Source organism: Lampris incognitus, chromosome 3 (assembly GCF_029633865.1).
Source record: "Lampris incognitus isolate fLamInc1 chromosome 3, fLamInc1.hap2, whole genome shotgun sequence".
Lineage (NCBI taxonomy): Eukaryota > Metazoa > Chordata > Actinopteri > Lampriformes > Lampridae > Lampris > Lampris incognitus.
Window position 1 is genome coordinate 106,482,336 of NC_079213.1, and position 11,786 is coordinate 106,494,121.

Here is an 11,786-nt window from a genome sequence, read left to right on the forward strand (position 1 = left end):
TGTCCAACCAGACTAAGTAATCCCCCGTGTCTCCTGTCAAACCGTTTATAACACAGCTTTCAATTCTCAACTCCAAAAACACACGTCGCGATGAAGTCGACAGCCAGATCCCCTATCTTAGTAACCCAAACGGCCAATATGGCGACAGCGGCCCCCCCCAGATAGCAAAATTGCTGTGGCCCGGACCCGTCCCACACCGACACTTCATCCGGCCTACATACCACGTGGAATGATGGCACTTGGACGGTCCGCTCCTGTTTGCCAGATCTAGGCCAGAACCAAGCCATAACAATACCGCATGTGCCACATACTTGCCGAAGGTGGCCCATATTTGTTTTGTGATATTTGGGCCATATTCACCATTCACCACACGGGCCACTTCAGGGTCACATCCAGATCACATGTTGCCCAGAGCACCGCATCCTTGCCAAAAAAGGCCCACATTTCATTTGGCATATTTGGGCCATGTTTGCTATCATACATGTGGGCCACTTCAGGCTCACATCCATTTTGTCAGGGCCAGAAGAAGGCCAGCAGTGCCGCATCACTGCCTGAAGTGGCCCACATCCGGATGCTATCTGGGATCTGGGCCTCCTCCTCCTCCTCCTCCCCACCTGAAAACTGTATCCTAACACCCAAACCGTATTTCTAAAACAAACTCTGGCTCATCGACGGCCCCACACAAAACTGAAATGCACCCAATCAAATTCAAAACAGCAATCTGGTGCTCATGGAATATCATCAGAGAGAGAGAGAGAGAGAGAGAGAGAGAGAGAGAGAGAGAGAGAGAGAGAGAGTATCTCTGTTTCCATTGATTGTTCTGTTGTTCTGTTAACGAGCCCATAAAAGTGCAGCGAGTGTTTTAACTGCGGGGCTGGAGAGAGAAAAATGACATGCTGCTCTCTGGCCCCGGGCCGTGTCTCTGGCCCCGGGCCGTGTCTCTGGCCCCGGGCCGTGTCTCTGGCCCCGGGCCGTGTCATTACACACACAAAGCCAAACCCCCAGCCTGCCGACTGCAACGTCAAGTAGCTGAGAGTTTGCACACATTAACATCCACACTCGGGGAGTTAAAAACCCGGTCTGTGGTTGCAGCGTGGCGCCCCCTGTGGACGTCTTTTCGGGCGTTTGGGCTTCCGCAGTACGGTGATGGAGCCCATTCTCGTCCCGAGGCGCTGCGTACTGACGCTGTTGGGAAAAGGTGTTGACATGTGACGCCGTCTGTATGAGACGCAGTGCACACCCTGACCTAACCTGACCTGCACGGCATTAATATCCCTATATCATCCATCCATCCATTATCCATTATCCAAACCGCTTACCCTGCTCTGAGGGTGGCGGGGACGCTGGAGCCTCTCCCAGCAGTCACTGGGCGGCAGGTGGGGAGACACCCTGGACAGGCCGCCAGGCCATCACAGGGCCCCAGGCCATTATTTATTACTATTATTATTATCATTATTACTTATTTAATATCTATATAGCCTATAAGGCAGAAGCTTAACGTTGGAGTGTATGGACCACCTGCTGCATCTCGTGCATCAGCATACTGATGCCTTGTCAGTCATGTCAATCAATATATGGCACGGTGGGGTGAGGAACCGTCGATAGAGACGTTACAAGTTGAACTCTTCCAAAAGCATAAAATGAAAACAGTAGTACAACCAAGTCATATCTGGCTGGGGGGGGGGGTAAAGGATTTGGGGTGATTCATATGGACACATGTAGAGAATTGACCAGGACACACGAAGGGAAGGAGCAGAACCTGGGCAGCGGGTCAGCACTTCTTACGACCTGTATCAGCAACAGGCTGTTGGCTCTCAAACGGCTAGTCAAGTTCATGTATAAATCCCTCTACGAGCAAACAACCTACTTCCTCGTTGCTTCTGGTGTTGTTATTTTGTTTTTGTTTTTTTTAATTCTTTTATGATGAGAATGACACAATGTAACCAGAGCAGTGTCCACTGTAACGGCACCTAACAGCCACCGGATTTGGTGCTATTATTGTGAGAGAGATTAAGTGTGTGTGTGTGTGTGTGTGTGTGTGTGTGTGTGAGAGAGAGAGAGAGAGAAAGGGGATGAGAGTGGTCCTCTCTCTTTAATCTGCCACACAATTTGAGCCTGACGCCCCGCCACAGAGACGACAGTGTAGTCAGGTGGAAATCTCTATCCATCTCTCTCTCTCTCTCTCTCTCTCTCTCTCTCTCTCTCTCTCTCTCTCTCTCTCTCTCCCTCCATCCGACCCTCCACAGCTCCCTTTCTCTGCCTTTTCACTGTCCTCCTAGTTGCTCGCTCTCCCGCCTCCTCCGCCTCTCCCCTTATTCTTTTATTTTTCGTTTGTTTTTTTTCTGCTATAATCTGTTTTCACTTCTCTCTCTGCTCTCGTTCCCATCGTGTCCTCTGTACATCTGAAAACTGCAACACAAAATCCAACCTGGTCTGGAATTTATACCCCCCCCCCCACACACACACAATAAAAAGGGATAATAATAATGATGACAATTCAAACAGTTAGACAGAAACAGCTTCAACCAGCTGACACCAACAGATAGACAGAAAGACACACACACACACACACACACACACACACACACACACACACACACACACACACACACACACACACACACACACACACAGCCAGACAGACAGACAGACGGACCCTGCATCATACTGTCTACGTGTCCCGCCCACTCATGTCAGTCATTCCTGTCTGTCAGCCAATGTAAGTGCTGTAACTAGGACAGTGTGTATTGCTCTGTACATTTCCTTTCTGTATCAACCTCTCTCTCTCTCTCTCTCTCTCTCTCTCTCTCTCTCTCTCTCTCTCTCTCTCTCTCTCTCTCTCTCTCTCTCTCTCTCTCTCTCTCGGTAGCTGTGTTGCTATTAAAGGAATAAAGCAGGTTTCGTCTGATAAGAAAAATGAACTGGGACTCCCCCACCATAAATTGTTTATCTTTGCTTTTCTCAGCAGTGGCATTATTCATGTTGCAGCCCGGTCACACACACACACACACACAACGTCTGCACACAACACAACTGCAGGGCCCAAACATTACCCTGATTGCTAATATACCGCCGAATGGGGACTTAACTGAATGCATCCAATCAGACCAATCAGACCTCAATAACATGCGTTATAATGAGGATCCTTACCCTGAACTTAACCACACTAAGACCATACCTAAACATCACCATTTCTGACCGTATGCCCTAAATTTAACCAACTGACACATAGCAGTCTGTAATGTAATCAGGCTTCATCAATCAATCAAACCTGATTAAAGCAGATACTTTGATTACATCCTCCTCCATCAAAATGTTGACCTGCATCGTGGAATATGACAGAACATGATTTGATTTGTTGTCATGTTCTCTTGTAATGCCAGACATATATACCAATATATGCAGACCGGTGACAAATTACAGGTCAATGCTGAACGCTTGACTCCTACAGTGAGGGGGTCCGGCGGCTCGGTTATGCTGTGGGGGGCATTTTCCTGGCATGGTTTGGGTCCACTTGTCCTGAAGGGTCACTGCAAATCAATACAAAGCTATTCTGAGAGACCACCTTTATCCTATGATGAGACATCTATCCTGATGGGAGTGGTCTCTTCCAGGATGGCAATGCCCCCCCCCCCTCCATCCACAGAACATGAGGGGTCAACTCAATTGAACACCTGTGGGAGATTTTGGACCGACGTGTTAGACAGCACGCTCCACCACCATCATCATCATTGGCTGACCAAATAAGGGAACATCTCTTGGAAGAATGGAGTTCATTCCTCCAGTAGAGTTCGGAGACTCAAGTAGAGTTCATCCCTCCAGTAGAGTTCATCCCTCCAGTAGAGTTCAGAGACTCCAGTAGAGTTCATCCCCCCAGTAGAGTTCAGAGACTCCAGTAGAGTTCACCCCTCCAGTAGAGTTCAGAGATTCCAGTAGATTTCATTCCCCCAGTAGAGTTCGGAGATTCCAGTAGAGTTCATCCCTCCAGCAGAGGTCAGAGATTCCAGTAGAGTTCATCCCCCCAGTAGAGTTCAGAGACTCCAGTAGAGTTCATCCCTCCAGTAGAGTTCAGAGACTCCAGTAGAGTTCATCCCCCCAGTAGAGTTCAGAGACTCCAGTAGAGATCATTCCCCCAGTAGAGTTCGGAGATTCCAGTAGAGTTCATCCCTCCAGCAGAGGTCAGAGATTCCAGTAGAGTTCATCCCCCCAGTAGAGTTCAGAAACTCCACTAGAGTTCATCCCCCCAGTAGAGTTCAGAAACTCCAGTAGAGTTCATCCCTCCAGTAGAGTTCATTCCTCCAGCAGAGTTCAGAGACTCCAGTAGAGTTCGGAGACTTGTAGAATCTATGACCAGGAGCACTCAAGCTGTTCTGGAGGCTCGTGGTGGCTAGGGTTGGGCGATATGTCAAAAACTTCCTAGCGGCCATCGTTAGCCCCCCCCCCCCCCCCCCCCGCACGCGCACATCGGCCATTTTCAGCGAATGTAGTCATGGAAGAGCTCGTTGCGAAAAGAATAATAATAATAAAAAAAATCCCCTATTTTGGTTTTAAAACGGACGCAACCTGCGAGCTCCTAAATGAAGTAATTCTATTCTTATTCTATCTGTCTGTCTGTCCGTCCGTCCGTCCGTCCGTCCGTCCATCCATCCATCCATCCATCTATCTATCTATCTATCTATCTATCTATCTATCTATCTATCTATCTATCTATCTATCTATCTATCTATCTATCTATCTATCTATCTATCTATCTATCTATCTATCTATCTATCTATCTATCTATCTATCTATCTATCTATCTAATTCTATTCGATTCTAACGCTACCAGATGCATGCGCGTTAATGTGAAAATCTAATGTAACTCAACCTTGCGGCCTATAGGCTCTTCTTCTTCTTCTTCGGCTGAACAAAACAAACCACCTTGACGTCTCCGCTAAGGAGAGGCTGCATAGCTCTCTGGCACAATCTAAAAAAGAAGAAGAACAAGTCCAGAGGCGTCAGCTGGAAGATGCCTCCGCTCGCGGCCTCCACATGCGCACACACGGGCGGGGGTGAGATAACCACGCTGGTGCACAGCTGCACATGCAGTTTTAGGTCTAGTTCTCCAATATGGTTTATGAACTGACGTTGCTTTCAGCACCAGTCGGTGAGACGGCTTGACTGTCGTCCAGTCCCTGCCCTGTTTAGTGAAAGACTCGTCGTAAACCGGTGCAACCAGAACGTGCATATGAGCAAACCCCAAAACTGCCAGTTCCTACTCGTGCACGCTTTGACTCGAGCTCTCGAGGAGGCAGACCCTTAAACTAGCAAACTAAAAACGACAAAAGTCTCACAAAAACTCCGGCTTGGACACAGCTGGCCGTGTCTGCGGGTGGGAAGCCGGATGTGGGTGTGTGTCCTGGTCGCTGCACCAGCGCCTCCTCTAGTTGGTCGGGGCGCCTGTTCCGGGAGGGGGGGGAGACTGGGGGGGGGATAGCGTGATCCTCTCACGCGCTACGTCCCCCTGGCGAAACTCCTCACTGTCGGGTGAAAAGAAGCGGCTGGCGACTCCACGTGTATCGAAGGAGGCGTGTGGTAGTCTGCAGCCCTCCCCAAAAAACAACAGTCGATTAGACTGGGCCAAACACCGACTGCCAATATATTCGTCCAATTGCGCACCCTAGTGGTGGAACAACCCCATACTAAGACACCGTTACGTTGGTTTTTCCTCCACTATGTCGCCCGTCTGTATGTATTCTCGTCTCTGCGCGGCGCACTCGCGCCTGGCTGTGCACGGATAAGAAGACACGCTGGCCGCTGGCTGGCGGGTCTGACCCTTTAGTCGAGCGGTTAGCGATGCCTCCTGCGGTGCGGGCGATGCGGGTTCGCGTCCCGGCCGCGGCAGTTCCTGTGGTTGCGTTGTCCCCCCGAATTCGCTACAATACAATGGCGTTTTATAGCAGCACTCTGCCCGTTAAGCTGGGTCACGGAGGGCCTTGGCACCGCAGGCTCCCAACACTTCCTCCAGCAGCTGAGAAAACCAGTAAATAACATAAAATAAAGTCAAGCTGCCAGGGAATGACCGTGCCACGATTCTGCGATTCTGCACAGGTATCAGCGAGTGCCCCCCTCGCAGCCTCGATGACTGTCAGGATCTGTTAGGCCAGGATTTGTGCAGACAGGTCCAGACGGCAGTGCACGGCCCGGTCGGCGGAAAGCACTGCCGGCTGCGTGTGACTCATCTCCCCGGCCGGGGAAACATGCAGGACTAACAAGAGCATCACAAACACCGAGCGCTAACGCACGGAGGCGTTAACAGGGACGACCTGCCGCGGGCTGTATCTGAACATTCATTATCTACTGCGCTTCTTATGCGGTCTACCTCAACTGAGCAAAAACCCTCTCTTCAGGATGGTGGAACCGAGCCGTTTTCTCGCCCGCTGCGGGATTCGAACCGGCTTGTTCGGCACCACGAGGCCACATCGCGGACCGCTCGACTAAAGGGGGGCCGACCCCCCCCCCCCTGGCGATCAGCAACCAAGATGTTGCAAAATAACTCAGTTGCCGGCCGTCATGGGGTCAGCCTCCTTCTTTAGTCGAGCGGTCCGCGATGTGGCCCCGTGGTGCCGTACACGCCGGTTCGAATCCCGCAGCGAGCGAGAACGCAGCTCCATTAGGAGGTGAGGCAGCTACGGTGCAAACAGAGATGACCCCCCATTTTATCCCCTCCCCATTTTCTTTCCTTTTTTGGATTTTACTCCCTTTTCTCCTCAATTGTACCCGGGCCAATTACCCCACTCTTCCGAGCCGTCCCGGTCGCTGCTCCACCCCCCCTCTGCCGATCCGGGGAGGGCTGCGGACTACCACATGCCTCCTCCCCATACATGCGGAGTCGCCAGCCGCTTCTTTTCACCTGACAGTTAGGAGTTTCGCCAGGGGGGACGTGGGGCGTGGGAGGATCACGCTATTCCCCCCCAGTCCCCCCCCCCCGAACAGGCGTCCCCGACCGACCAGAGGAGGCGCTAGTGCAGCGATCAGGACATACAACCACACCTCCGCCCCCCCCCCACGCCCGACCAAGCCGGAGGCAACACGGGGACGGTACATGTTGGTAGGCAGTGGACCAGACCGCCACACTGCCCGGACACCCCTCCATTTTACAGTCTCTCCATTTTCTCCCTTTCCCTTTTCTGATGTTTCTCTCGGCCTCGCTTCACTTTCTGTCGCTAATTGTCTCACTTACATCTGTTTTCCCCTTAGCTATCTGGTCTTCTGAATTAAATATGCTTTATTAGCATGAGTCGTAAATGAATAATATTCTCATGCCATCTAATATAAAATCTCTCTCTCTCTCTTCTCTCTCGTTCGCTCTCTCGTTCTCTCTCCCCGTCTAATTCCACATCCGGGTGTTTTTCAGGTCTGCACGCGCTAATTTGCTCGATGCTTCACATGATGGGCGATTAAACGTCACCAGGTGTTTGGAGCACATTTCACACGTGGTCGGGAGCGGGTAGCCAACTGCAAAATCCCTCCTCAATTTGCACCTCCCGTCTTCACTCCATTTCCTCCCTCTCCAACACCTGCCTTCGCCTCATCCCTCATTCCGATCCCCCCTCCCACCTGTCACCCCTCTCTTGTTAAACTTCATCCCCCCTCTCCCCATCCCCCCCTCCCATCCTCTTACAGTCATCTCCGCTCCTCTTCACTCAGCTCCTCTCACCTTTATCTCCCGTTTTTCTCCCCACTCATCCGTTCTCCTCCCTCTTCTCCTCGCACTCCCCACTTCTTTCCTCGTCTTTCTTGATTCCCTTCTCTTCTCTCCTCTCCTCTCCTCTCCTCTCCCCTCCCCTCCCCTCCTCTCCTCTCATCAACCCTCAGCTACTTCTCTCTCCTCTTTGCTTTCCATCCTGCTCCTTGTTGCTCCTGTTCTCTTTTTGTTCTCCTCCTGCCTTCTCCTCCGCACCCTTCGGGAGAAAGTAAACCCATGGTAGACACACAGCTGGAAGACAGAACTTGACATGAATTATTGATTCATGCTGATGATTGATAATAAAGGGCTCATGCAGCGAGGACATCCATCTCCTGAAGCCCGTCTCCGAGCAGAGCTGACAATTTCATGGGCGACGCCATTAAGGACAACGTGAAATGAAAATGCCTTTTTGTTTGGTTTTTTTACCTCGGTAGCTCGTTCTCCTACTCATATTATGCACTCTAGTTAATGCTCACGCCAATTTGCATATGAAGCTGGCTGTTGGTTTCGGTCGCTATGCCCCCCGTGTTGTGTATAAGGGTGGGGGGGCCTGCAGTCAGTTGAGACTGAAGAGGTCACTTAGAGGAGGGATGAAACGTTTCTCTCAATAAACGCCGTGTCCAACTGAACTGATTCACCTTTCTGTGAAGACCCCATCACCTTAGCCTCCTCTAAGATGGCCGGGTTTCGTCTGAGCGGGCGGGTGAGCCCCATTCCGGCCAATATCAGCGAATGCTTCGCGCCATCCAATTAAATCCTGAAGGATCAAATCCTGTCCCACCTCCAAATCCCGTCTTACTTGGAAATAGGCCACGTTTTGAATGCAAGATATTGCCGTCTCATGTTGTCTTCAATTGTTCAGCCACTCAGAGAGTTCCCCCAGACCGCTTGCGTAACTGCTGTGATGTCAGGTAAAAGTAATGGGGTCGCAGGTCATCACGTCAAACAGCGTTTTACATCATTTCCCTGCACAAAAGGACACCGCTTGTCCAACTGATACGAGCCGCCTTCTGGGTCGATTTCCCGCCGTGTGGTCTGCGGAGGTCGGTTTTCCCAGTTCGACGCTGCTGGAGTTCCCCGCAGTATTGAGCCTGTGTGACGGCATGCAGCCAAAACAAAACAAAAACCGGGGCCTTCTGGTGGCAGAGAGGTACAAAACCCACTCAAGTCTTGCCTCTCCTCTCCTGTCCTAGCCTCTCCTGTCCTAGCCTCATCTCCCCCACTTTCACCTGTGGCCAGAGACAGAGCTGTAGCCGTGTAATAAATCCTGGCTGAATCCCCTTAGTCTAAGTCACCGGCCTAACAAGCTCAGCAGATCATCCACGGCAAGCTGCTGCCTGACAATCACAGCTAACACTTTGGCGCCATGGGGAGCTTAATCTCTCAGCGCTAAGTCACCAAAGTTGCGTCCAATGTTTAGTTTAATCAGTGTTTAGGCAGTATTGCGGCTAACTATCTTACATACGTTGTTACGTTGTCTCACAAAAAGACGAGATGAGGCGGCACTCCAAAAAAAGAAGAAGGGACAATTACTTTGCTATTAATGTGTCTTTTAATTACCCCGACGAAGGCTGAGGCCCGCATGTATTAGCATGCGTTTATGCTCGCGGTTGTTAAAATTAGCCAGAAAATGTGACACAATGATAAGGTAATTCTTGTCGCTCGCGCGAGTCCCACATTTTCCTCACCTTTTTGGTGAAACAAAGCATGCAAGGCTCCGGTCATAACACTAGAGGTAATTACAGCTGCCACTACCCGGTGTTGTTATTTCGTTAGGGACAAATGGCAGCAGCGGCTCGTGTACAACAGCTGGAGTTGACTCCGGTTCCTATGTAAATGAGCTTGTTTTTTGTTTTGCTGCATTCACTGCCGGCGAAGACGTGGGTACACACTTGCTCTCTCTGCAGAAAGAAACAGATCTTGAAGGGCAGCTTCCGTATTTGCTGACAGTAGAGATCACCTTATTACACCTGCGCCATATTTGAGAAGCCAGATGTAAGTTCAGAGCAAATCTGGCACTGTTATGAACTTGCTGACACAGCTGTATATATGGCAGTGAGTCCTATTACTTGTTGACAAATGTAAGCACTCTCTGTCTTCTGAATATCGTGTGTGTGTGTGTGTGCGTGTGCGTGTACAGAAACAAAACACCAGCGACTCCAGCAAATAACTACGGTCGTCGAGCCCAAAGAGTCAAATGTGAACGGCATCCAAGAGGATGCCGGTGGCAGAGTGCCCAAATGCAATCCAACCCAAAGAGAGGTGCACCTATATTTTCTTCAGCCACATCCACTTTCTTATTAGTGTGCATGAACATCTGTCTCACCTGTGGCCCCAGAGTCTGCAGAAATGGAAAGAAGAACTTAGTTTCCATATTTGCTGGTTTGTCTTTATCGATGTAAGCACAGCATTTCTTCCCAGCTTACATTTGTATGCCAGCTGGCATAGCTAGCATTGCCAAATGCTAAACATATCACAGACCAGCATGGTAGCATAAGCTAGCAAAGGGAAAATAATGGTCTGGCTTTTGTTTTGTCCCGAGAGTGAAGACCTTTCCTGACGCTCATGTTTGAGTTTAGTGTGGATCTAGGTGTGCCCCATTGCGGCGCCATTGGGTTTTATTGTGTTTGCGATAAACCCACTGAGTCAAATTGTTGGTAAATGGAAGCTCAGTTGGAAAACAGAACAGACTGTGAACTTCTAAAACCGTGTCAGGTTATACTTAATGTTCCCAGCCAGCACTACAACACTGACCCCGTTTTATATTCAGTGTGTGCATTCAGCGAGCCACTGGGAGGAGGACCAAAACATGACAGCAAAATTAGAGGACAGGGGAGAGACAAATTGATAAAAGAGTGAGAGGAGGAGGAGGAGAGAATAGAGGTGAGGTCAGTGGGGAACGAAGGTAATATTTTCTGTCACTCAGAGAGCCGAGAGTCGGCGGCCGCCTTTAGGAGGGTTTGAATGCGATGCACACCTTTTAAAGCAGAAGAATTAAGCACTGCACGGCCCTCGTGGGTTTCGGGTCAGACGTTAATTAGGACGAGTCACGGGCCAAACGGAGGCCGAACGTGGAAAGACGAAGCCGGCGTAAGGCATCGGGACCGGCATATGACACCAGAGGTGGACATATTATCCATAACATCATTTTCATATGCTGAGAAGTATACTTTACACATCGGACACATGCCAAAAGCAGTTTGATCTGAGATCTGAAGCAATGGTGACGTGCCGAGGCCGGCACGCGACTTATTCTGCATGATAAACACAGCACAGCTGAACCGCATTCAGCGTACACATGTCAGCCAAGCAAATCCCCAAACGGACCAAAAGTGGCTATCATCAAAAGCAGTTCATCTGAACACAGTGTTTAGTGGGAGTGGGTTTCTCCCACCGGGATTTCTGGGATTTCCTTACCTGGATTAGTGAGCATGCATCAAGATGCCATGCTTAAAACATGAGACAAAACGGGGTACCAAAATGGGAATATACAAACTTCAACGATACAGCTTTGTTAAGAATATCACCGATTAAGACGTATACTAAGGGGGTACGTGGACTATTTTGGCTTTCCTGAAACTTAAAATGACTGCTCAATACCAACAGTTTGCTGAATGGCCGTGATTAAAACAAGGTACGCTAAAAAACCCGTGTCCCTCACAGTCCCCAGATTTATGCATTCAACAACACAGGAGCAGGGCCAGCCGAGCACAGTTAATACTGTACCTACAAAAGTCGTCCAAGAAACAGCAGATGTTGGCTACAGATGTGCTTGGTATCCGCTAGAGCTGGACTATTTGCCGTTTCAGAGTCGACAACGCAATATACACATATGCGATTGTCTCACACAGCAAAGGATGCAATGTGAGACCAACTGGGTCCTTTAGTCACGTTGGGCAAAAACTCCTGTTGCCAGACAGAGAACAAACTCTAGCAAGCTCTGTTTTTTTTCGACCACTCTTGAAGGAAAATACTCTGGTGCAAATACTACAATTTAGGTCTGAGCCATACTTCGATATTATATCGATATCGTGATACGAGACTAAATGTCGTCTGG

The 11,786-nt window shown here is 49.8% G+C and overlaps 1 protein-coding gene across 2 annotated transcripts in view; it reads right to left on the bottom strand.

Annotated features, from left to right (window-relative positions):
• Nucleotides 1-3,109, bottom strand: part of nlgn1 (neuroligin 1) — a 384,465-nt gene extending 381,356 nt beyond the window's left edge. For both annotated transcript variants that reach the window (XM_056275600.1, XM_056275599.1), the window contains exon 1: nucleotides 3,085-3,109. The gene's annotated coding sequence lies outside the window, so the exon portion shown is untranslated. The remainder of the gene's footprint in view (nucleotides 1-3,084) is intronic.
• Between the last annotated feature and the right edge of the window lie 8,677 nt (nucleotides 3,110-11,786).